This window comes from Mustelus asterias, chromosome 8, assembly GCF_964213995.1.
Source record: "Mustelus asterias chromosome 8, sMusAst1.hap1.1, whole genome shotgun sequence".
In the NCBI taxonomy this organism is placed as follows: domain Eukaryota; kingdom Metazoa; phylum Chordata; class Chondrichthyes; order Carcharhiniformes; family Triakidae; genus Mustelus; species Mustelus asterias.
In genome coordinates this window covers 120,399,860-120,427,715 of record NC_135808.1, presented here as the reverse complement: position 1 = coordinate 120,427,715, position 27,856 = coordinate 120,399,860, and the positions used below count along the sequence as shown (strand labels likewise).

General features: G+C 48.7%; 1 protein-coding gene across 2 annotated transcripts in view; it reads right to left on the bottom strand.

Moving 5' to 3' along the window:
• Nucleotides 1-27,856, bottom strand: part of bcar3 (BCAR3 adaptor protein, NSP family member) — a 219,848-nt gene that overhangs the window by 55,795 nt on the left and 136,197 nt on the right. The gene's annotated exons all lie outside the window — the stretch shown is intronic.

The window sequence follows — 27,856 nt, the reverse complement described above, 5'->3', positions numbered from 1 at the left end:
CAACGCTTAAAAAAAAAAGCAACAAAACCGGATTCCTCTTCAGAAACTGCCATCAGCGTGAGCTACGGAAAAATAATTACTACCCAAGATCAAATGAAACCCCAACTCCATACATTACATTTTCCTTCAAGCTAATTATTAACACACAGGCACACGCACCGAAGGCTGGGTTCAGTAGAAAGGGAATTCACATATTTGTAATTATACAGAATGTTAACTGTAAATAATTAGCCAGAAATACCCTGGCTCATGTGTGAATGAGTGTGGTACTGTAACGCAGGGGTCACTCTTTATTTTACTCCCAAGTTCCAATCTTTTGTTACAGGTTGACCCATTCTTCAGCCTATAGCTTGGGTGACTGGCGGCACGGTGGTTGGCACTGCTGCCTCACAGCGCCAGGGACCCGGGTTCGATTCCGGCCTCAGGTGACTGTGTGGAGCTTGCACGTTCTCCCCGTGTCTGCGCGGGTTTCCTCCGGGTGCTCCGGTTTCCTCCCACGGTCCGAAGATGTGCTGGTTAGGTGGATTGACCATAGTAAATTGCCCTTTAGTGTCAGGGGGATTAGGATTGTAAATATGTGGGGTTACAGGAATGGGACTTGGGTGGGATTGTTGTTGGTGCAGGCTCGATGGGCCAAATTGTCTCCTTCTGCACTGTAGATTGTATGATTCTATAGGACAGGCAGGCAAACTGTTCCATTTGAGTCTAAAAGAGATAATGCTGGAAAATCTCAGCAGGTCTGGCAGCATCTGTAAGGAGAGAAAAGAGCTGACATTTAGAGTCAGATGACATTTTGTCAAAGCTGTCAAAGGGTCATCTGGACTCAAAACATCAGCTCTTTTCTCTCCTTACAGATGCTGCCGGATCTGCTGAGATTTTCCAGCATTTTCTCTTTTGGTTTCAGATTCCAGCATCCACAGTAATTTGCTTTTATCCACTGCTCTATTTGAGTGACTAGCGGTACGATGGCACAGTGGTTAGCGTTGCTGCCTCACAGTGCCAGGGACCCGGGTTCGATTCCTTGCTTGGGTCAGTGTGTGGAGTTTGCACGTCCTCTCTGTGTCTGTGTGGGTTTCCTCCGGGTGCTCCGGTTTCCTCCCATAGTCCGAAGATGTGCGACTTAGGTGGATTGGCCATGGTAAATTGCCCCTTAGTGTCCAAAAGTGTGTAGGTTGGGGGGATTAGCGGGTAAATTTGTGGGGGTATGGGCTTGGGAAACATGCTCTTTAGGAGAGTTGGTGCAGACTTGATGGGCCGAATGGCCTTCTTCTGCACTGTAGGGGTTCTATGATTATAGTTCAGAAAATGCATTCCATTATCACCCCAGCACAAAGTGAAATTCTTTCCATCACCACCACTTCATCTATCTGATGTTTGAAAGAATATTTTGTCACCCAGCTGACAGCTGTAATCACTCTTTACTTGAAGAGATTTTTATTGATGTTCTATCTAAAATCACCTACCACCAGCTTCAGTCTATTCCCTTCATCACCCTGGGACACGTAAATATAGTTTTCAAGGAGTTAGATATAGCTCTTAGGGCCAAGGGGATCGAAGGATATGGGGTGGGGGGTGGGGAGGGGTGGGGTGGTGGGGGCAGGATCAGACTACTGAGTTGAATGATCATAATGAATGGTGCAGCAGGCTTGAAGGGCCGAATGGCCTCCTCTTACTCCTATTTTCTATGTTGTTATGAATTGGGAGTAGTGGAAAGCCACTCAACCTTTTGAATCTGTTGTGTCCTTTGATAAGCTCACGGTTGACGTTACTGTAGCCTGAACTCTACTTTCCAGCCTGTCCCTCTGACTCATAGAGTCACAGAGTCATAGAGATTTACAGCATGGAAACAGGCTCTTCGGCCCAACTTGTCCATGCCGCCATTGTTTTTTAAACCTCTAAGCTAATCCCAATTGCCCGCATTTGGCCCATATCCCTCTATTCCCATCTTACCCATGTAACTGTCCAAATGCTTTTTAAAAGACAAAATTGTACCTGCCGCTACTACTACCTCTGGCAGCTTGTTCCAGACACTCACCACCCTCTGTGTGAAAAAATTGCCCCTCTGGACCCTTTTGTATCTCTCCCCTCTCACCTTAAACCTATGCCCTCTAGTTTTAGACTCTCCTACCTTTGGGAAAAGATATTGACGATCTAGCTGATATATGCCCCTCATTATTTTATTGATCTCTATAAGATCACCCCTCAGCCTCCTACGGTCCAGAGAAAAAAGTCCCAGTCTATCCAGCCTCTCCTCATAACTCAAACCATCAAGTCCCAGTAGCATCCTAGTAAATCTTTTCTGCACTCTTTCTAGTTTAATAATATCCTTTCTATAATAGGGTGACCAGAACTGTACACAGTATTCCAAGTGTGGCCTTACCAATGTCTTGTACAACTTCAACAAGACGTCCCAACTCCTGTATTCAATGTTCTGACCAATGAAACCAAGCATGCTGAATGCCTTCTTCACCACTCTGTCCACCTGTGACTCCACTTTCAAGGAGCTATAAACATGTACCCCTAGATCTCTTTGTTCTGTAACTCTCCCCAGTGCCCTACCATTAACTGAGTAAGTCCTGCCCTGGTTCAATCTACCAAAACGCATCACCTCGCATTTATCTAAATTAAACTCCATCTGCCAATCGTCAGCCCACTGGCCCAATTATCAAGATCCAGTTGCAGTCCGAGATAACCTTCTTCACTGTCCACTATGCCACCAATCTTGGTGTCATCTGCAAACTTACTAACCATGCCTTCTATATTCTCATCCAAATCATTAATATAAATGACAAATAACAGTGGGCCCAGCACTGATCCCTGAGGCACACTGCTGGTCACAGGCCTCCAGTTTGAAAAACAACCCTCTACAATCACCCTCTGGCTTTTGTCATCAAATGTTGTCATCAAGTGGCATTTGCTACCAAATAAACCTGTTGGACTTTAACCTGATGTTGTTAAAATTCTTACTGTGTTTACCCCAGTCCAAAGCCGGCATCTCCACATTTTGTCATCAAGCCAATTTTGTATCTATTTAGCTACCTCACGCTGGATCCCGTGAGATTTAACCTTATGCAACAACCTACCATGCGGTACCTTGTCAAAGTCACTCCTGTGGATTGAGTTCACTGGGGCCTGATAGATACTGCTCGGAGTGCTGCATTGTCAGAAGTGCCATTTGGCAGCTGAGACGTCAAGCAGAGTTCCTCACTTGCCTCTTTGGGTGGATTAAAGTTTATATTTATTAGTGTCACAAGTAGACTTACATGTGATAATGTTTGATTGAAGGCTCACTGTAATGAAGTTACTGTGAAAATCCTCTAGTCACCACATTCCAGCACCTGTTCGGATACACTGAGGGAGAATTTAGCATGGCCAATGCACCTAACTAGCACGTCTTTCAGACTGTGGTAGGAATCCGGAGCACCCGGAGGAAATCCACGCAGACACAGGGAGAATGTGCAGACTCCACACAGACAGTGACCCAAGCTGGGAATTGAACCTGGGTCCCTGGCGCTGTGGGGCAGCAGTGCTAACCACTGTGCCACCATGCCACCCATATGAAAGATCTCAGTGTTAGAACCATAGAACCATAGAAAATTACAGCTCAGAAACAGGCCTTTTGGCCGTTCTTGTCTGTGCCGAACCATTTTATGCCTAGTCCCACTGACCTGCACTTGGACCATATCCCTCCACACCCCTCTCATCCATGAACCCGTCCAAGTTTTTCTTAAATGTTAAAAGTGACCCCGCATTTACCACTTTATCCGGCAGCTCATTCCACACTCCCACCACTCTCTGCGTGAAGAAGCCCCCCCTAATATTCCCTTTAAACTTTTCTCCTTTCACCCTTAACCCATGCCCTCTGGTTTTTTTCTCCCCTAGCCTCTCCCCTAGTTGTTTGGGGAAATTCAGGAGTGTTGTCCTGGTTAATGGCGACCCATCAACTTTTGATTCCCCAAGATGGCGCCGCGACTTCTTGCAAGCTGTGCCCAGCATACCTTCTAATTCTATCTCTTACTCTCGTTCTATGCTTCTAAAACTTCATTCTAACTCTTTCAAACTCTCGAACAGTGCTTTAATTCAATCTCTTATGACTGTAACATTACATTCTGCACTCTCATTTCCTTCTCTATGAACGGTATGCTTTGTATAGCGCGCAAGAAACATCAGTTTTCATTGTATCCCAATACATGTGACAATAATGAATCAAATCAAATCAAATATTATCACAGCAGGATAACTGGTTATTTCCCGCATTGCTTTATATGGGATCTTGCTGTGTACAAATTGGCTGTTATCTGCCTGCATAATAATCTTCAAAAGTAATTCATTGGTTGCATAGTGTCCTTTTGGGGTAGAGGGTATCTTGTGGATATGAAAGATGCTGCAATATGCATATCCATCTTTTTATTTATATCATTCTAATACCTCTCTAATTTGAGCAGAAAAGTTTCAGTAACTTCTGTTGAAGATATTTCTGCCCTCACACTGACTCAAACTAAACGATGAAGCTGTATAACATTTTATTACATTCTCGTTACCATTTCAGTGCCCAATTATTACCTACACACACATATACACACACACACACATATATACACACACACACATAGATACACACACACATATACACACACATACACACACACACACACACACACATATACACACACACACATATACACACACACATATACACACACACCTATATACACACACATATATACACACACACACATATAGATACACACACACATACACACACACACATATACACACACACATATACACACATACACATATACACACACACACATATACACACACACACATATACACACACATACATATACACACACACATATACACACACACATATATACACACACACACACATATACACACACACACATACACACACACACATATATACACTCACACATATACACACACACACATATATACACACACATATACACACACACATATACACACACACATATACACACACACATATACACACACATATACACACACACATACACACACACACACATATACACACACACACATACACACACACACACATATACACACACATATACACACACACATATACACACACACATACACACACACATATATACACACACACACATATATATACACACATACACACACGTATACACACATATACACACAACACACATATACACACACACACAGACATATATACATTTCAGAAAAAAAGTATCAGATTATGGGGTGATGTATTAAAAGTGTTTAAAATAATGAGAGAATGGAACAGAGTAGCTAGAAGCAGACTAGTTGAGGGGGTCAGAGGTACCATAGATACAAAACTAAATACAAGAATGCAGCAGTAATATCTTCACAGTCAGTGCTGTGAGGCTGTGGAATTCATAACAAGGCAGAAACTCTTTCCACATTAGACAGGTTGGCTGGACAGAGGGACAGGGAGGGTAAAGGTAATTCTACCTGTTAGATTGTGTGGAGTGTAAAGGTCAGGTTTATTGGGCTAAGTGGCTATATTGTAACTTCTATGTATTCCTTCGTACCATAATAATTAGAAATGGAATGCTCCCAGGCAGATGTGCTTGGAATACTTTACAATGAATCATTCTTCTAAAATGTTAAGATCTTATACTCATTGCTGCATATATTGACAAGATTATTATTCCATTATTCCATTACAGAGGACAGTCTAATACCAGCATAGGGCGGCACAGTGGTTAGCACTGCTGCCTCACAGCACCAGGGACCTGAGTTCAATTCCAGCCTTGGGTCACTGTCCGTGTGGAGTTTGCATGTTCTCCCCGTGGCTGCGTGGGTTTCATCCGGGTGCTCCGGTTTCCTCCCACGCTCCAAAGATGTGCTGGTTGGGTGGATTGGCCATGCACAATTACCCCTTAGTGTCCCAAAATGTGTAGGTTAGGGGGATTAGCAGGGTAAATATGTGGGGTTATGGGGATAGGGCCTGGGTGGGATGCTCTGTTGGAGAGCCAGTGTTGACTCAATGGGCTGAGTGGCCTCCTCCTGCATTGTAGGGACTCCCAAGCCTGCACCCTGTACCATCTAGCTTAAGGACAAGGGCAGCAGAGGCAAAAGAATATCACAACCTCAATGTTCCCCCCTGATTTACACTCCCTGCTTTGAAACCGGGTTACTGCTCCTTTCTCATCATTGGGTCAAAATCCTGGAATTCCCTTCCCAGCAGCACTGTGCGTTTACCTACATCACATGGACTGCTGTGGTTCAAGAGGTGACACAGTAAATGCTGGCCGAGCCAGCGATGTCCACTTTCCTTGAAAGGGAATAAAAACTTGCAGCTGATGAGTTCTACATGTTGATCACGATTTTGCAAGTAAATAAGGTAGCAATAGTCTATTAGGTAGCAGGACAAACCAACATTCCACCTGATCTCATCAGTTTCTGATCAGCCGGGTAGGTTGCCATTGACCTTACTGTATTTGCTTTGGAAAGTTGACAGGTTTTGAATTTCCAGGTTAATGTTTGAGGCAGTAACTATTTCCACATTCCGAGTTAGATTGAAAACGGGCTTGAAGTGCCTTTGGGAACTTGAGGGTAAGCGTTATCACAACTATTTGCCGGTGTGGAGCGTAAAGGTTGATGAAATGTTGTCTTGAAGCCAATTCAATCCCAATTCATCCTATTTAACCCCTGCACACCCTCCCTGGATGGCAGTCAGTGAAGAACTGAAGGGTTAAAGCCGTCACGAGATGCAAAGGAAATCCAAGGAATTCCTCACGACTGATTCAATCCCGTCTGACAGGTTAGTCAGTAGTGACGCAGGGGAGGCGGCGGCAAAATGATAATGTCACTGGGCTAGTAATGTTTAAAGTTTATTTACTAGTATCACAAGTAGGCTTACATTAACACCGCAATGAAGTTACTGTGAAAATCCCCTAGTAGCTACATTTTGGCACCTGTTCGGTACACTGAGGGAGAATTTGCACGGCCAATACACCTAAACAGCATGTCTTTCGGACTGTGGGAGGAAACCAGAGCATCCGAAGGAAACCCATGCAGACACAGGGAGAACGTGCAGACTCCACACAGTGACCCAAGCTGGGAATCGAACCCGGGTCCCTGGCGCTGTGAGGCAGCAGTGCTAACCATTGTGCTACCGTGCCGCCCATAAAGGGAAATGTCAGGAGTGGTATAACCCAGAGGCCCAGGTCAATGCACTGGAGACACAGGTTCCAATCCCATCATGGCAGCTGGTGGAATTTACAATCTGCAATGTAAAGCTAGTCCCAGTAATGGTGACCAAGAAACTATCACCGATTGTCATTAAAAACCCATCTGGTTCACTAATGTCCTTTAGGGAAGGAAATCTGCCATCCTTACCTGGTCTGGCCCACATGTGACTCCAGACCCACAGCAATGTATTTGACTCTTGACAGATGGACAACAAATATTGGTCTTGCCAGTGACTCCCACAGCCCAACAAATAAAAAATATATATATTTGAGTTCAGCAGATCTTCAGACACTGTTGGTGAGCGACCCCAATCGGCTTATTAATTGGACATATTCCAACGTGGTTACAGATAACCCTGCAAAACAATGTCCTACAGAGGAGGTGTCCTCTTCTAAGTAAGCGATAAGCAGTTGGTGTGCCTTTTTGCACTCTTGGGTGTCCCTTAGTGTCCCAAAATGTGCAGATTAGGTGGATTAGTCATAGTAAATGTGCAGGGTTACAAGGATAGAGCCAAGAGGAGGAAGGGTCTGGGTGAGAGTCATTGCAGGCTCGATGGGCCGGATGGTCTCTTTCTGCACTGCAAATGTAGTCTCATTGATGTTTGGGGTGAAAGCGTGATTTGAAAGTGCCTGAGGACTGTGGTTGGGGTGTGGAATGGACTGCCTGCAGTAATAGTGGAGTCAGACACTTTAGGAACATTTAAGCGGTTATTGGATAGCACATGGAGCACACCAGGATGATAGGGAGTGGGATAGCTTGATCTTGGTTTCAGATAAAGCTCGGCACAACATCGTGGGCCGAAGGGCCTGTTCTGTGCTGTACTGCTCTATGTTCTATGATTTATCAAAACTGGGATGAGTGATAATTGCCGACTGTAAAAGCAGCAGTTACATACCAAAACTGGAGTGATACTTACAAAGGGGGAGTATTTCTCAAAAATAGCCATTTCATTGAATAGTTGCACTGATCCATTTAAGGGGGAGCAAGATATCTACAGCTTCTTCTCCCTGCTCTCTGCCTAAGGTGCTGAGAGGTTGTTTCTCCTTGTGGGAGAGGCCATAATCTCAGAGTAAGGGGTCACCCATTTAAGACAGAGATGAGGAAGAATTTCTTCTCTCAGAGGCTGGTGAATCTGTGAAACTGCAGAGAGCTGTAGACGGTGGGTCGTGAAGTATGTTCAAGGCCGAGATAGACAGATTTTTAATGAGTAAGGGAATCGAATATTACGGGGATAAGACGGGAAGGTGGAGTTGTGGATTATCACATGTCAATACTCATTGAATGGCAGTGGATCAGAATCGATGGGCCGAATGGCCTTCTTCTGCTCCTACGTCTTATGGATCTCCACCATGGTCTGGGCAATTCAGGAGGCACTGAATCCATTACCAGAATGGGGATTGAACCCCATGCTTTGGTAGCAATCTGATCCATACCAACCATCCAGCCAACTGACCAAACCACCCCCCCTCAACAAGTCCAAATTGCTGCGATGCTTTTATATGCATGTTGGAGCTGGAACCATGAACATCGATGGGGGAGGCTCCAATTTTCTTTCCAAGAAGCTCTCCCGCAGTTACCGCCAACCATGTGTTGGAAGGATTTCCACGTTGACACTCGACCAGGTTGATGCCGTGATGAACGCACCTTCAATGGCCATCAAGCCCTAGAGTGGGACTCGAACCCAGAGCTTCTGGATTAGAGGCAGGGTTGCTGCCCACTGAACCACAAGAGTTCCAGATCTGTACATAGGGGCATAAAAAACATAAGAAATGGGAGGAGTGGATCATAAGGCCCCTCATTCCTGCTGCAACATTCAATAAAAACATGGCCTGATCATCGGCCTCAACCTCCAGCTTCCTGCCTGCTCCCCATATACCCCGATTCCTGAGGGGGCAAAAATCTGTCCATCTTAGACTTAAATATATGCAACAAGAGGGGAGAGAATTCCAAAGATTCACAGATCTCTGGGTGAAGAAATTTCTTATCTCCGCCCTAACTGATTGGCCTTTTATCCTGAGATAATATCCCGTGTTTTAGATTCTTCAACCAGTGAAGCAATCTTTTAGTGTCCAGCCTGTCAAGCCCATTCGAAATCTTGTATGTTTCAGTGAGATCACCCTACCCCACAGAGCAGAGACCCAGTTTCCTCAGCCTCCTATCAGAGGACAACCCCCTGACCCCAGGGAGCAATCTAGCGAACACTGAGGGAGAAAGGAGTGGAGGGATATGTTGATGGGGCCAGATGAATGAAGGTGGAGAAGGCTTGTGTGAAGCATAAACTCCAGTTTGGACCTGCTGGGATGTTTAAGTTCTTGGATAATTCTATGTAGAATATTCAAATCTTGTTCAACAGTTACAGCAGTTTGCAAGACAGTTGGCTGATAGCATGTTGACTATCAGGGAAGTTGATGGGACTATAGTTAAGAGGTTATGTGATGGAATGGATAGGTGTAGATTCAGGAGCTGACAGAGCAGAGATGTACAGCGTGTGCTGGACAATCCTCTCCAGAACGACAAGTGCAGAAAGGACTGGACTGTACAAGCGACATGTGCTAATGGAGATTCACATGACAGGAGCAGGAATTCAGCTCCAGAGATCAGTGGGCCTTTACTGAGCTTCCAATGTGAATTCCCAACTTTGCAAGCTTCTGCACTGTTAATTCATTAAATCTGTCTCGAGAGAGACAGAGAGAGCGAGAGCGAGAGAGAGCGAGAGAGACAGACAGAGAGGGACAAAAAGAGAGAACGACAGACAGAGAGAGAGCGACAGAGAGAGAGAGAGCAACGGAGAGAGAGAGAGAGCGACAGAGAGAGAGAGAGCGACAGAGAGAGAGAGAGCGACAGAGAGAGAGCGACAGAGAGAGAGAGAGCAACGGAGAGAGAGAGAGAGCGACAGAGAGAGAGAGAGCGACAGAGAGAGAGAGAGCGACAGAGAGAGAGAGAGCGACAGAGAGAGAGAGAGCGAAAGAGAGAGAGAGAGCGAAAGAGAGAGAGAGCGACAGAGGGAGAGAGAGCGACAGAGAGAGAGAGAGCAACAGAGAGAGAGAGCAACAGAGAGAGAGAGAGAGCGACAGAGAGAGAGAGAGAGCGACAGAGAGCGACGCAGAGAGAGCGATGCAGAGAGAGCGGCAGAGAGACAGCGGCAGAGAGACAGCGACGGAGAGGGAGACAGCGACGGAGAGAGAGACAGCGACGGAGAGAGAGACAGCGACGGAGAGAGAGACAGCGACGGAGAGAGAGACAGCGACGGAGAGAGAGACAGCGACGGAGAGAGAGACAGCGACGGAGAGAGAGACAGCGACGGAGAGAGAGACAGCGACAGAGAGTGACAGCGACAGAGAGAGACAGCGACAGAGAGAGACAGCGACAGAGAGAGACAGCGACAGACAGAGACAGCGACAGACAGAGACAGCGACAGACAGAGACAGCGACAGCGACAGACAGAGACAGCGACAGACAGAGACAGAGACAGCGACAGACAGAGACAGCGACAGAGAGAGACAGCGACAGAGAGAGACACACAGAGGCACACAGAGAGAGACACAGAGAGAGAGACACAGAGAGAGAGACACAGAGAGAGAGACACACAGAGAGAGACACACAGAGAGAGACACACACAGAGAGACACACACAGAGAGACACACACAGAGAGACACACACACACAGAGTCATACAGAGAGAGTCACAGAGAGAGTCACAGAGAGAGAGCGAGAAACAAAGAGAGAGAGAGCGAGAAACAAAGAGAGAGACAGAGAGACATACACAAACACCCAGGGAGACCCAGAGTGCGACCCAGAGAGAGAGAGAGAGGCAGAGAGAGAGAGACAGACAGAGAGGGGAAAAACAATGTTCCATATACTTGTGACACAATGTCAGGAAGTTGTGAGCAGAAGTACTTCATTGACTGCAAAACACTTTGGAGCATCCTGCAGCCATGAAAGGCACTATATGAAGGCACTATATGTACTGCGCTGTAATGTTCTATGTTCTATATGAATGCAAGTCGTCCTTTCCTTTCTTTACTTTTTCCACAATTGTCCACCCATTATTCGGATTGTGAGCTTGCATTCAAAAAAATCAGCCTGAACTTGGAGTTGCTGCTAATGACGATGGTAAATAATAAGTTTTCCCATTACACTTGAGCAGAAGTTACTTTTTCTAAAACAAGCCACATCCAGGGCTCAAAGAGACCTTTAGACATGCACACAAAAGGATCAGACAAACATCTGATTTTAGATCTCCCTGCACTTAGGCTAATTACAGCTCTAGTTCAATGCACTTCAGTACATTCTGTAACATAAACTGTGATAGCTGAATTCAGGGACACACCCGGACCATCAGTTCATACCAAGCGTGACTGGTGTACCAGGAAGTTTTTAATGTGTTCCACCCAAGTATTCGGTTCCTTTGCTGAAACTGCCTCCTCCTTGTAGCTTTCCCATTGTAGCAGAAAATGGGAGAGCTGCTTTCTTGCCCTTTTGCCATTATAAAAAAAACATGTTTGCACAAGGTGCCGAATAAAATAGATGTCGCTCATTATTTAAATGTGCCAGGAGCACGGCTTCTGAACGAGCTAGTAAAGTGAGTCAACTGCTGACCCATCAGTAGCAGACTGGTAACCACAAACACACGATTATACCTTCATCAGGGGAACTGCACAAAGGCTTAGAACAAAAACACAGAGATACTCTGAATATTTGAATAATGTTACTGCCCAGCATCGACCAATTTCTTGGTGTGACCTTGTGACCCACACAAGCTGCAAAGTGGGCAAGGAAATGACATTTAATCACAGGAGGCAGATGGTTGACGCAAACGGCAACATTGTCGTGTTCATTCATTCAAACAGGTCATTAGTGATAAGTGCTTTTTGGCGGAATTTAGTGTGTCCCAATTTGACTGCTTAAAAGGAGCAGCGAAGGCTAATGGAGGGAGAGGTCTTCTGGGAGCTTTCTCAGTCTGAATCCATTGATGATGCTGCTTAACAATTACCCAATCCATCAGGAAGATTTGAGGAGGAGGAGGTAACCATTTCCTCCACCACTATTCCGGGAGATCTGTGACCTGACTGCATAAACTCGCCTTTGGTCCAAATCCTTTCATTACTTTTGGTTAACAAAACTCTGATCAATCTGAGGCCTAAAATAAACAATCTATCATCAATTGTCATTTACGGTAGAAAGTTCCGAACTTCTACCAACCTTTGTGTGTAAAAGTGTTCCCTAATCACACTCATAGAGTCATAGAGGTTTACAGCATGGAAACTGGCCCTTCGGCCCAACTTGTCCATGCTGCCCAGTTTTTAGCACTAAGCTAGTCCCAAATGCCCGCATTTGGCCCATATCCCTCTATACCCATCTTACCCATGTAACTGTCTAAATGCTTTTTAAAAGACAAAATTGTACCCGCCTCTACTACTACCTCTGGCAGCTTGTTCCAGACACTCACCACCCTCTGTGTGAAAAAATTGCCCCTTTGGGCCCTTTTGTATCTCTCCCCTCTCACCTTAAACCCATGCCCTTTAGTTTTAGACTCCCCTATCTTTGGGAGAAGGTGTTGACTATCTAGCTGATCTATGCCTCTCATTATTTTATAGACTTCTATAAGATCACCCCTAAGCCTCCCACGCTCCAGAGAAAAAAGTCCCAGCCTCTCCTTATAACTTAAACCATCAAGTCCCGGTAGCTTCCTACTAAGATCTGGCTCTAAAAGTTTAGGTTATGTGCCCTGCCCCTAGACCAGAAATAGTTTCTTCCTCTCTGCCCTATCAGCTCCCCTTAACACCATGCAAACTTTGAACTCAGAGGGCAGTTGAGAGTCAACCACATTGCTATGGCTCTGGAGTCACATGTAGGCCAGACCAGGCAAGGGCAACAGATTTCCTTCCCTAAAGGGCATTAGTCAACCAGATGGGTTTTTACGACAATGGTTACATGGTCGTCATTAGACTTTTAATTCCAGATTTTTATTGAATTCAAATTTCGCCATCTGCTATGGTGGAATTTGAACCCGGGTCCCCAGAACATTACCCTGGGTCTCTAGATTACTAGTCCAGTGACAATTACACTATGTCACTGCATCGCCTAATGTTAGTTAGTACTCCTCCAGGAGTGGTTGGGAGTATTTAATACACTAAGAACTATACAGATGTTGCCATGAGGTTTGGGCCAACAATGTTTGTGTGTCCAACTACACGAGCCTTGCAGTTACTGTGACTTTTTTCAATGGTAAGAACTTTCCCCACTGGAAATTTCTTGCCATTAGAGTGGAAATGTTTCAGGGTAAAGGGACATCAACTGGGAATGGGAAGATGGGGAGGATCTGGGCCTGACTGAGAGGGGTTAAGAGAAAGCGGAATTCCGTGCTAGTAAGCCACTTATTAGTAACAGAGGAGAAATGCAAGGAGAGTTCTGGTTGAGAGCAAATTTTTAATTCGGAAATGTCACAGGAAAGTTCACTGTGACTCTGGCTAGTGGGGTGGTGCCAATTTCTTTCTGCTCCATTGCAACGCTGAGAACAAGCAAAATGGTCCCAGAAACAACTGGCACGTAGGCTGGTATCACTGTAGGCAGGACCCAAAGTTACTGCCCTAGAGCCTTGGGCAGCTGGGCACTCTTTAATACTTCCCAGTACGGTCAGAGGAATATCCCACTCGAGGGCTACATGTTCACTGCCATCTGTCACACTTGTAAAGATTGCTGCCTGAACATTGACAGCCACCTTTTCTAAGAAGGCGACCAGAAGTACCTCATTCACCGTAAAGCTTGTCCACATGTCCTGAGGTGATGGAAGGTGTCATTTAAATACAAATCTTTAAAGTTGGAATAAAATCAGTCGCCGGCGGCAGACTGGGTTGGACCAGCCAAGTTAACAGAATGATTTAGATTGGAATGAATGTTGGAAAGACAGCACCAAATCAGCACAGACCAGCGAAGAATGTTCAAATCAATTTCAAACTGCACCCTTCATCGTTCTGATTATCAGTACATGCAACTAATGTTTTTTGGTCTGTAATTATAACATTATCTGTCATTCCTATCGCTCATACCGAGATGTTGATAAGGACCAAATTAAAGGACACTCCCCTTTTCAGAAAAACAGTGGCAAAGCACAAAATTGTCCATGTAAGCATTTATCGCAGTAAACAGATTACTATATGGACATAACTAGAAATCATAGAAGCCCGACAGTGCAGGAAAAGGCCATTCAGCCCATCAATTCTGCACCGTCAACAATCCCACCCAGGCCCTATCCCCATAATCCCACATATTTGCCCCGTTAATTCCTCTAACCTGTGCATCCCGGGACACTAAGGGGCAAGTGAGCATGGCCAATGCACTGAACCCGCGTATCTTTGGACTCGGGGAGGAAACCGGAGCCCCCCAGAGGAAACCCACGCAGACACGAGGAGAATGTGCAAACTTCACATAGACAGTGAGCCAAGACAGGAATCGAACCCAGGTCCCTGGAGCTGTGAGGCAGCAGTGCTAACCACTGTGCTACCCTGCCGCCCACTGTGTACCCACAGTGACAAAGCCACAAACAGGCCCCCATTCTAACTTCACAATTGAAGCATTTTCCATCCCCTCTCACTGATTGAAACAGACCCTAACTCTCCCTTCAGCAGCTAAAGTTTAAAGTTTATTTGTTAGTGTCACAAGTAGGCTTACATTAGCACGGCAATGAAGTTACTGTGAAAATCCCCTAGTTGCCACACTCTGGTGCCTGTTCGGGTACACTGAAGGAGAATTTAGCACGGCCAATCAACCTAACCAGCGTGTCTTTCAGACTGTGGGAGGAAACCGGAGCACCTGAAGGAAACCCACGTAGACATGGGGAGAATGTGCAGATTCCACACAAATAGTGACCCAAGCCAAGAATTGAACCCGGGTCCCTGGTGCTGTGAGGCAGCAGTGCTAACCACTGTGCCACCGTGCCGCTGTTTCTTCCCCAAGATTTTATTCCCCACCCCCAGATCGGTGTCTCTTCTTCTGCCTTCTCTCCTAAAGCAGGTGATTCATGGACAGAGATGCTCCCTGGGCCTGGTAGCAGTGTGCTTCTTAGCTTCAGTATGTTGAGGCCAATGATAATGCTTTTACTGTTGCTATGACAATGACCAGCTAACTCAGAGCAGCCAGAATTTTAGTCTAGGATTTTCCAACGCATTAGCCACTCACCATATGTGGCTAATTGAGAATCCAGATATGACTAACTTCATTTTTGGTTAATAAATTAAAGAAAGGAGTAACAGACAATACTGTTGGGTGTCTGAACCATAGAATCCCTACAGTGCAGTAAGAAGCCATTCGGCCCATCAAGATTGCACCAATTCTCTAAAAGAACATCTTACCCATGCCCACACCCCCGCCTTATCCCCATAACCCCACACATTTAAGACGACTAATCCACCAAACCTACACATCTTTGGACAGTAAGGGGCAATTTAGCATGGCCAATCCAGCTAACCTGCACATCTTTGGACACTAAGGGGCAATTTAGCATGGCCAATCCAGCTAACCTGCACATCTTTGGACACTAAGGGGCAATTTAGCATGGCCAATCCAGCTAACCTGCACATCTTTGGACACTAAGGGGCAATTTAGCATGGCCAATCCAGCTAACCTACACATCTTTGGACACTAAGGGGCAATTTAGCATGGCCAATCCAGCTAACCTGCACATCTTTGGACACTAAGGGGCAATTTAGCATGGCCAATGCACCTAACCTGCACGTCTTTGGACACTAAGGGGCAATTTAGCATGGCCAATCCATCCAGTCTGCCCATCTTTGGACTGTGGGAGGAAACCCATGCAGGCACGAGGATAATGTGCAAACTCCACACAGACAGTGGCCCAAGGCTGGAATTGAACCCTGGCAGTGTGAGGTAGGAGTGATCCCAATATTCACTAGCATGGTTCACTGCAGGTGGATTTTTAACTTTCAGTGCATGTGTTGGGAAAATGGTAAAGAGAAAACAAAATGTGAGACGATTTTTTGACTGTTGTGTTACTGGGTTACGGCTTGTAGGTTCCCTGCTAAAATGGTGCAGAATATGGGTGAAAACAGCAAACCTACACACCATGGAAACACCAGCGTTACGCGGAGAGGGAACCTGGCATTGTGGTCAGCCCAAGTGGTCAGATTAACCACGCTCGACCATCAGTAGTGAGCAGGCCGAACAAATGACCAGAATTTCAATCAGGTCGCATCATGTGCGATGGAAAAGCAGCCTCCAAAAGGACACTTCATGATCAGGAACAAGTGCCATCCGACCGTCTTCTGAACGGATTGTGGGAGGCAGCAACTTCAACTGCATTCCAGTGCAGACATGATGGGCTGAAAGGCCTTCTTCTGCACCATAACAATTCCCTATTGGACTTAACAGTGACAATCTTCCATTGATGCCTCCTAAGTATTGGACTCCTCACCAAGTGGGAAAAAAACCTTTACCAGATCAGCCCCTTTCATAATCTTAACGCTTCCTATTGAGTCACTGCTTAACCTCCTCCTTTCTGGATAAAAATAGCCTCGGCCCCTTCGATCTTTCCCAATAGGTGGAGCCTCTTAGTTCTGGCATTGTCCTGGGAGCCTTTCTTACACCTTTCCCCATGCGTCGATGAACATTTTCTGATGCGAAGAGCAGAACCGTTCACAGTGCTAACCTGGAGCCCTCCAAGTGTGGCCAGGGGTCTCGACAAATTTAACATAACCCGTCTACTTTCAATCTTTTTTCCCCAGGGAATGAACCGGAGAACTTGGTTTACAACTTTACTAAGATGTTGCAGTTTATAATGATGAGTAAATACCCCTAGATCCAGCTGCTCCTCCAAACCATATAGACTCTCCATAGATATAACTATTTCTGTTTTAATTCTTATCGTATCCTAGTGATTTGTAGTTTACTACTAATTCCCCAGGTTAATCTTACAAATAATAAAATGCCAGCGATGTCTTGCAGTGTAAGCTTACAAAAAGTAACTAAAGATTTAGTACATGCCATTGCACAAACCTTCCCAATCCCTGGTCCCATAAGGACTAACACTCCATCCTGCCCCAACTGAATAAGGTGCAGCAACTTCATCCGCTCATGGGTTTATTGCCACTAATCATGTTTTTTTGATTTGATTTATTATTGTCATATGTAGTTTAAAGTTTATTTATTAGTGTCACAAGTTGGCTTACATTAACACTGCAATGAAGTTCCTGTGAAAATCCCCTAGTCGCCACATTCTGGCGCCTGTTCAGATACACTGAGGGAGAATTTAGCATGGTCAATGCACCTAACCAGCACGTCTTTAGGACTGTGGGAGGAAAACGGAGCATCTGGAGGAAACTCACGGAGACACGGGGAGAACACGCAGACTCCGCACAGTCAGTGACCCAAGCTGGGAATTGAACCTGGGTCCCTGGAGCTGTGAGGCAGCAGTGCTGACCACTGTGCCACCGAGCCACCCCATTGGGAAACAGTGAAATGTATTGTTTCTTTGCGCGCTGTACAGACAAAGCATACTGTTCATAAAATACAAAAGGGAGAAGGAAAGGAGAGGGTGCAGAATGTAATGTTACAGTCATTGCTAGGGTGTAGAGAAAGATCAACTTAATATGAGATAGGTCCATTTGAAAGTCTGATGGCAGCATTGAAGAAGTTGTTCTTGAGTCGGTTGGTAAGTGATCTCAGACTTTTGTATCTTTTCCCCCTGGAAGAAGGTGGAAGAGAGAATGTCCGGGGTGCGTGGGGTCCTTAATTATGTGGCTGCTTCTCCAAGACAGCAGGAAGTGCAGATGGAGTCAATGGATGGGAGGCTGGTTTGCGTGATGGATTGGGCTACATTCACAACCCTTTGTAGTTTCTTGCGGTCTTGGGCAGAGCAGGAGCCATACCAAGCTGTGATACAACTGGAAAGGATGCTTTCTATGGCGCATCTGTAAAAATTGGTCAGAGTCGTAGCTGACACGCCAAATTTCCTTAATCTCCAGAGAAAGTAGAGGCGTTGGTGGGCTTTCTTCCGATTTATTTTTATTCTTTTTCTTTTTATTCCCCAATGAGTCAGTGATGTGTTACCCAGCGAGCTAGAGAGAAAGTTTAGCTCCATAACTGGATATAAATACAGCAAATGAGTCATTGGTGAAAACACAGTGGAATCCCCCCCCCCCTCTCCCTCTAAGAAAGAAAGAAACAAAAAAATGATCAAAAGAACATATGACTGACTCACACACAGTCAGAGTTGCCTCAGATTGGGAATTTGAGCCTGGAAAAATGTCAGGCTCCTGAATTTCCAAACTGTGCAGACTTGTGGTGGGTTAAGGTTCCACCCTATCCTTGCTCTTCACCCTGGACAAGGGGCCTATTCTCTAAGGCTTTCTGAACAGTGAACAGCAACTCGCCAAGAGTTGCCAACTGTGATTCAACGTATTCCCGGAGGTTCCATCATACAACTTGCCCAGAGGCTCCAGCTATCCATCCTTGTGACGTACTGCCTTCCTACACGACAATAGGACACCAAAAAGAGCCACTGCCCAATGGGATGGAGCTGGACTATCTTTAATTCCCATATTTAGAAACTAGAAGCAGGAGGAGGCCATTCGGCCCTTCGAGCCTGCTCTGCCATTCATCTTGATCATGGCTGGTCATCAAATTCAATATCCTGATCCTCCCATCCCTTGATCCCTTTAGCCCCAAGAGCTGTACCTAATTTCTTCTTGAAATCAGACAATGTTTTGGCCTCTATTACATTCCGTGGTAGTGAATTCCACACATTCACCACCCTCTGGGTGAAGAAATTTCTCCTCACTTCAGTCCTAAAAGGTTTTACCCCTTATCCTCAAACTATGACCCCCCCCCCCACCGCCCACCACCACCACCACCATTGGGAACGTTCCATTGGGAACGTTCTTTCTGAATCTACCCTGTTAGAATGTTATAAGCTTCTATGAGATTCCCTCTCTGCTAAATTCCAGTGAATTTAATCTTAACTGACTTAGTCTCTCCACACATGACAGACCTACCATCCCAGAATTAGCCTGGTAAATCTTCTCTGTACTCTCTCTATAGCAAGGACATCCCTCCTCAGATAAGGATACCAAAACTGCACACAATACTCCAGGTGTGGCCTCACCAACACCCTATACAATTGCAGTAAAACATCCCTCTTCCTACACATTCCTATCCCTATATGTTTTTATAACCGCTAAAAAGAGACATTCAAAGAAAGTATGAAAACAAAACTCAAACGTCCCGATGATTTCCCTCAGAGTTGTGCAGAGACAGATTAATCTTCAATTTCTGGAGACTCCAGCTCAGTCCTGGAGGGTTGGTAACCGTCAAGCTGGAGTGACGTGGGCTGGTTTGCTGTTTGATTTCTGCCTCTATTCTCTCAGAGGAAGTACCTGTTCTTGACTTGGCTTTGTTCCTAAAGGCTTATTTCCGCCCTCTGGTACGAAACCGCTGTATGGTGACAAACGGGAATTCTCAATGTGTTCATAATAATAACACACCCCAGAAACGAGACTGTTCACTGCAATGCAAACAGTCATTGGAGCTAATTACCATTTCAAAGTTGCTCACAGCGTGAGCAGCTCATCAAAGGAATTTACAGCCGATACCACAGATGTGTTAATAGATTCCAGGTAACCTGGTAGTGAAGCAACTGAAACTACCAGGCTGCTCATAGGGCTAAACATAGTCAGCAGGTTAGTGAGTCGCTAGTTAAACGTAGTCAGCATGTTAGAACATAGAAAAACTACAGCATAAACAGGCCCTTCGGCCCCACAAGTTGTGCCGAACACATCCCTACCTTCTAGGCCTACCTATAACCCTCCATCCTATTAAGTCCCATGTACTCATCCAGGAGTCTCTTAAAAGACCCTATTGAGTTTGCCTCCACCACCACTGACGGCAGCCGATTCCACTTGCCCACCACCCTCCGTGTGAAAAACTTACCCCTAACATTTCCCCTGTACCTACCCCCCAGCACCCTAAACCTGTGTCCTCTCATAGCACACATTTCCACCCTGGGAAAAAGCCCCTGAGAGTCCACCCGATCTATGCCTCTCAACATCTTATACACCTCTATTAGGTCTCCTCTCATCCTTCGTCTCTCCAAGGAGAAAAGACCGAGCTCCCTCAGCCTATCCTCAGAAGGCACGCCTCTCAATCCAGGCAACATCCTTGTAAATCTCCTCTGCACCCTTTCAATCTTTTCCACATCCTTCCTGTAATGAGGCGACCAGAACTGAGCACAGTACTCCAAGTGGGTGAGTTGGTAGTTAAACATAGTCAGCATGTTAGTGAGTCGGTAGTTAAATGTAATCAGCACATTAGCGAGTCGGTAGTTAAACACAGTCAGCACGTGAGCGAGTCGGCAGTTAAACGTAGTCAGCAAGTTAGTGAGTTGGTAGTTAAACGTAGTCAGCGAATCAGTAGTTAAATGTAGTCAGCACATTAGCGAGTTGGTAGTTAAACGTAATCAGTATGTTAGTGAGTCGGTAGTTAAACGTAGTCAGTATGTTAGTGAGTCGGTAGTTAAATGTAGTCAGCACGTTAGTGAGTCAGTAGTTAAATGTAGTCAGCAGGTTAGCGAGTCGGTAGTTAAATGTAGTCAGCAGGTTAGCAAGTCGATAGTTAAATGTAGTCAGCAGGTTAGCGAGTCGGTAGTTAAGTGTAGTCAGCAGGTTAGCAAGTCGGTAGTTAAATGTAGTCAGCAGGTTAGCAAGTCGGTAGTTAAATGTAGTCAGCAGGTTAGCAAGTCGGTAGTTAAATGTAGTCAGCAGGTTAGCGAGTCGGTAGTTAAGACAAAGTGGTGAATTTTACTGTCCTGCCCGCTATGGGAATGGGAGTGGGTGAGGGGCGGACCATGGAAAGGTCTGTTAACTTCAGAGGGGATTTTCCGGTTTCGGGCGAGTGCGGCTGGAAAATCTCGCCCGGAGGTTTGAACTTTAAGGATGGTGAGTGATTGGCATCCACCATCCTGAGGATCAGCCCCTAACGGACAGCCACCAACTCCCAAAATCCCACTGCCATTCCACGCTCACTCAGCATTGATTCTGAGCAGACCTCCCAATCCCACCCCCCCCCCATCCTGAGCCCCCATCCCACCCCCGCATCCCACCCCCCCCAATCCCACCCCCATCCCGAGCCCCCATCCCACCCCCCCATCCTGAGCCCCCATCCCAACCCCCCAATCCTGCCCCCCATCCTGAGCCCCCATCCCACCCCCGCATCCCACCCCTCCAATCCCACATACCCCCTCCACCCCCCCAATCCCACCCCCCCAATCCCACATACCCCCTCCACCCCCCCAATCCCACCCCCCCAATCCCACATACCCCCTCCACCCCCCATAATCCTGTCCCCCCATCCCGCCCCACCATCCAGTTGCCAAGGCGGGGCCGTCTCCACACAGCTCAACAGGCCCACGTTGCCATAGGAACCTACAAGATCCCAACTGATTTGCTTAAAGTGTCCTCGACAGTTTCCTGAGAGCCAGTTAACCCACCCCCCTCCCAAATAACAATCCAGAGGCAGGCTGGAGCTGGGAAACTGGCACATCGGAATGCGGGATATTTATAGTTCCTGCCCAGCCCTGTTCCTGGACCTGGGGAGTCCAACCCTCAGCATTCCCAATGATTCCTCACCAATTCATTCCTATCCCAGCATCCTCCGTGCCCTCGTTAGTCACTTCTTTCTCTCTAAGTGTCACCTGAGGCTCAGTCAGCTGCAGTTTCGCTTCTCAATCACAACGTTCCGGATTCAATTCCCACTCCGGACTTGAGCACAAAATATAAGATTGATATTCTGGTCCAGCCCTGAGGGGGGGGGGCACTGAGGGGGGGGGCTGCACTGAGGGGGGGGCTGCACTGAGGGGGGGGCTGCACTGAGGGGGGGGGCACTGAGGGGGGGGGGCACTGAGGGGGGGGGTGTGCGCTGCGCCTAGGGGGTGGGGCCGTGCACGGGGGGAGGGGCCGCGCACGGGGGATGGGGCCGTGCAAGGGGGGAGGGGCCGCGGACGGGATGTGGGGCCGTGCACGGGGGATGGGGCCGTGCACGGGGGGAGGGGCTGCGCACGGGGGGGGGAGGGTCCGCGCACAGGGGGAGGGGCCGTACACAGGGGGGGAGGGGCCGTACATGGGGGGAGGGGCCACGCACGGGGGGAGGGGCTGTACACGGGGGGGAGGGGCCGTACACGGGGGGGGGAGGGGCCGCGCACGGGGGGAGGGGGCGTGCACGGGGGGAGGGGCCGCGCACGGGGGGGAGGGGCCGTACACGGGGGGGAGGGGCCGTACACGGGGGGAAGGGGCCGCGCACGGGGGGAGGGGCCGCGCACGGGGGGAGGGGCCGCACACGGGGGGAGGGGCCGCGCACGGGGGGAGGGGCCGTGCACAGGGGGAGGGGCCGCGCACAGGGGGAGGGGCCACGCACAGGGGGTGGGGCCGCGCACAGGGGTGGGGGGCGCACTCGGGGGGGAGCCGCACTTGGGGTGGGGGGGGCCCCGCACTCAGGGGGGCCGTACTCGGGGTATGGGGGCCGAACTCAGGGGGCGGGGGCTGCACTCAGGGGGGTGGGACCGCACTCAAGGCCGGGCCTCACTCAAGGCGAGGGCCGGGCTCGGGGAGGGCCTGCACTCGGGGGGTGGGGTGGGGGGGGGGTGGCAGGGGGCGCATTGCCAGAGGTGCTGCCTTTCAGGTGAAACATTAAAGCAAGGCCCGAGCTGCCTGGTTGTGCGAATATAGACGATTCCTCGGCACTATTTTGAAGAAGAACGGGGGAGTTACCTCTGGCGTCCCGTCCAATATTCATCCATTAATCAACGTCACAAAAATACACATCCTTACAAAGAAAGCAAACAGCTTGTAATCACTTTGTTGTCTGTGGGAGCTTGCTGTGCAGATATTGGCTGCATTACAGCAGCGGTGACATTTCGGAAAGGCTGCGGTGCTGTGGGGGGGGGGGGCCGCGGGGGGGGGGGGGGCGGTACGGTGGGGGGGGGGCGCAGGGGGTGGGCACGGGGTGGGGGGGGGGCGGTTGTGAAAAGGTGTTTATATAAATGCAACTCCATCTTTCTCCACATTTGCCACGACCTATTTCCTCAGCAGCCTTCACAGTGCTGCCGTTCCAGGGACAAATGCAACCATTTTTCACAGAATAATGGTCTCTGACAACCTGACCACTCAATGTGATTAATCCATCCATCAACATTGATTAATGCAGCCTTAAATCGGGCAGGACAGTTCTAGGTGTTACCAGTAGAGGGTGCCAGCTATCACAGTATGACAGTGCGCTGAGCTAATCTGTCAAATGGAATGAATGATCATCAAACATTGTACACTATTTCAACCTCAACCTTCCTTATCCCCCAATGAGATAGTTACACCCAAAATTCTTTGAGATTGGTAAATGCAGGATAATTGACGGTGGTTAGGGATTTGCAATAGGGACTTCCAGCCTTACAACAACTTACCTGGCTCCTTGCGTGCAGGCAGGTGTCTCAATGTCCTCCACTGCGCCCTGGTTGAATAGTTAGGCACCGACTCGGAGGGAGAAATGGGGGAAACTAGGGGTTGAAGGGGGAAAGCACAGTTAAAAAAAGAGGAGGATGGCACAGTGGTTAGCACTGCTGCCTCACAGCGCCAGGAACCCGGGTTCGGTTCCTGGCTTGGGTCACTGTCCATGCGGAGTCTGTACCTTCTCCCCGTGTCTGCGTGGGTTTCCTCCAGAAGTCCCTATTATAAATCCTAACTACCATCAATTATCCCGCTCTGGTTTCCTCCCACAGTCTGAAAGACGTGCTGGTTAGGTGGATTGGCCATGCTAAATTCTCCCTCAGTGTACCCGAACAGGCGCCGGAGTGTGGCAACTAGGGGATTTTCACAGTAACTTCATTGCAGTGTTAATGTAAACCTACTTGTGACACTAATAAATAAATCTTTAAAAACTTGCCCCTTAGTGTCAAGGGGATTAGCAGGGTAAATATGTGGGGTTACAGGGATATACAGGGCAAAGTTTTACCACCTCATCGTGCCAGTTTTACAATGTTGTAAAATCGGGTGTGATGCGACCAGTGGGATTGGTGCCCGTTTTCACGTCCATTCCCATTTTACTAAAAAAAACCCGGCACGATCAGGAACCCGCCCCAAATGGACGAAACGTCAATTTGCATTTATCACAATGTAATTAGTGAGTTTCACTCCCTATCTTCCCAGCTCCCCTGCCTTAACCACCCTATTCGCTGCAGCTGGAATCGGTCAGGAAAACACCTCCTCTCGGCATCGCCCCAGGGTGTATATCGAAGGTGGATGGGGCCAGCTGCTTACCGTGCCCCGTGGCCTGTGATACACGTGGCGGGCGTCCTCTTGAGGGCCTGGACCTTGAGGGCCCTGACCGGCTTCCAGGTGTCTGGGATGTTTCCAGGACACCCTCTTCATCCCACTGCCCCGGAAATGTCCCGGTGTCAGGGAGGTGTAGCCACAGCCACAGTCTCCTGGCTGGGAGGCTCCGGCATGGGCCCAAGCCCTTCCTCCTCCCTCGTGGTTTCTGTGGGCCCCTGGGTCACTCCATGACCTCCAGTGACCTCCAAAAGCTCCGGCGTCACCTGGCACTGCCAGTCCTGGAGGACCACCTGCGTTCTCGCCATGGTGGATGAACCCTCAGCAATGGCCACCTGAGTCGAGGGTCACCTCTCAATGGCCGCAGCAAGTGCCCTCTGAGACTGGGCCGCGTTCTCAAGGGCTGCTGCCGTAGCCTGCTGTATCTCAGCGCTGTACTGCTGGATCTCCTGCAAGCTCTCGAGTCTCTCAGCCATAGGCTGCAGAAACTCGAGAAGCCTGTTGAGTTCCCCAGCTGTGGCCCTCTGGGACTCCGCTGTGGCCTCCTGTGACTCGGCCATCACTTGGAGCCTGCCACTCATGGTGAGGATCCCCTGCTCCAGGCTTTCCACCTTTGTTGGCCTGGGAAGCACGCAAGACAGGCAACAGCTGGTCCACCTGAAAGCTTTGGGACTCCTCCCAATAGCCTCGCAGTTGGTCCAGTGTCAGTCCCTCCTGCATTCCCTGGCTCTGTTGCTGCATCTCCAGCAGCTGAGGGAGAAGTGATCTCAGAGGCCCAGCATGTAGCCTGGGGCCAGCTGAGTCCTCGCCTCCGGCAGACCCCCGCCTGCCAGAGGCCTCGGACGTTCCCTCCTCCACCCGATGTAGATCAGCAGATGTGTGGTGCTCACCAGAGAGTGACCCAGATGCCTCGTCACTATCTTGACCCATCGATGTGAGAGTCTCTGAGATGGTGAATTGCGAGGTGGAAGCTGATGCCAAACTGGTGCCGGTCTCGGAGGTCCCTTCACCCGCTTCCTCTGAGGAGCCTTCCGAGCTGTCAGGGGCAGGATGAGTGGCAGCAGCAGTGGAGGCCGCGATGCCAGGTGGCCCAGGTGCATCGGGGTGCCCTCCTGCAACACAGGTTAAGTGCAAGGGAGGCACAGGAATCTGGGCTGCATGCAACTTACTTGAGATTTTGCCAACAAGTGGAGGATTGGCAGGTGCTCACTTCTACGCTCCAGCCCGACCATGCAGTCGCTAATTGTCCACATGCCCTCCTCTCCCGCAAGCTCCAGTGCCCGCTCCTCAAAGAGGGTGAAGACCCGGACCTTGGACACACCACCCCCTGTCTTCACCCTCTCTCAGAGACCATGGGTATTCCCCTCCTGTGGAGACAGAAGGAGCCAGGTCCAATCTGATGGCACGGGTCCTGCAGGGTTTCAGGGGGTGGCCCTCAGAGGGCAAGGGTTGTGACACTTTTGGGGAGGAGAAGGGAGGTGCTTGGGGGTCAGGGGCTGAAGGCATGCAGGGTGCTGGGGGTGGGGGGAACTGGGGGTCATTTAGGGGGAAGACACTAGATGAGGTTAAACACTCACCCTTGCTGCCCGGATTAGGTCATTCAGTTTTTTGCGGCACTGCTTCCCGGTTCTCCTGGCCAGTGCCCTGGCACTAACACAAGCTGCCACCACCTCCCAGGCTGCGTTTCCATCCCTTCCTCTGGGACGGCATCCTGCGGGATTGAAGAGGGTGTCCCGCCTTGTCTCCACTGCCTCCAGCAACCCGGCCAGGTCTGTATCCAAAGGTCGGGGAGCTGTCTTCCTGGAGGCCACTTCTTCCTGCACTGCCTGCCTATCTGTCCATCCTTGGGGGTTTTATGGAGCTTTCCCTTGTTCGGGCAAATCAGATGCAGGCGGTTTGGGCGAGTCATGTGGCCGTTAGAGCATTCCAGCGAGTTTAATGCAGTTTGCCTTGTTACCATGGAGGGGAAGCCAAGTCAGCACTTGCAGGTGTGCTGATGGAAGGTGTGGGGGGGTTTGTGCCTCTGTGATGATCGGGGACAGGGGAGAGAGAGGGTCATGTGCCATGGGTCGGGGGGAGGGGTGCTTCTGATGTCCGTGGGAGAGGACGGGGAGGTTGCATCCAGCCGGGGAGTTCTGTCAGCAGAGCTGTTTTTCCCCTGTGTTTCCTGCGCGTGCACAGTTTGTGGCTCCGATCTGAGGCTGTCTGGTGAATTAGGCCCCGCCCACTGCCTCTGGTGGCTAGGAACAGTCTAGCCCATATTTTCAAAGACTAAGTGCATCGGATTGGGCCTGAAAACTCACCCGAAAAATGGATCAGCAACTCTCCCGTTTTCACTGGACACTTCGAAAAAATCTCGTAAAGTTCCAACCATGAGGCCTGAGTGGGATTGTTGTCAGTGCGGGCTCAATGGGCCAAATGGCCTCCTCCTGCACTGTAATGATTCTGTGATTCTAATCACTGGGCAGATCCCCGGTGGCCGAGTTAGCTTGACGCTGCTCCTCTGCATATAACAACTATCTGCAACAAATTACTGGCTTTCTCGAATGGCCCTCTTAGCTGTGAGGAGCGCTGTGGGGACGCTGGTTACTGTGGAGCTAGATTCTCACCAGCCTCCCATCCATTGACTCTGTCTACACTTCCTGCTGCCTCGGCAAAGCAGCCAGCATAATCAAGGACCCCACGCACCCGGGACATTCTCTCTTCCACCTTCTTCTGTCGGGAAAAAGATACAAAAGTCTGAGGTCACGTACCAACCGACTCGAGAACAACTTCTTCCCTGCTGCCGTCCGACCTTTGAATGAACCTACCTCATATTAAGCAGATCTTTCTCTACCCCCTAGCTATGACTGTAACACTACATTCTGCACTCTCTCCTTTCCTTCCCTATGTACGGTATGCTTTGTCTGTATAGCGCTCAAGAAACAATACTTTTCCCTGTATGCTAATACATGTGACAATAAAAAATCAAATCAAATTAAAGTCAAATCTCGAGTTGCCTGTCCTTCAGTAGCCGATGTCAATGACATTCTGACCCAGCCACTGTGTGGAATGTGGCCCATGGTGGCACAGTGGTTATCACTACTGCCTCACAGTGCCAGGGACCTGAGTTCGATTCCCGGCTTGGGCCACTGTGCGGAGTCTGCACCTTCTCCCCGTGTCTGCATGGGTTTCCTCCGGGTGCTCCGGTTTCCTCCCACAGTCCAAAGATGTGCAGGTTAGGTGGACTGGCCATGTTAAATTGCCTCTTCGTGACCAGGGATTAGCAGGGTAAATACCTGGGGTTATGGG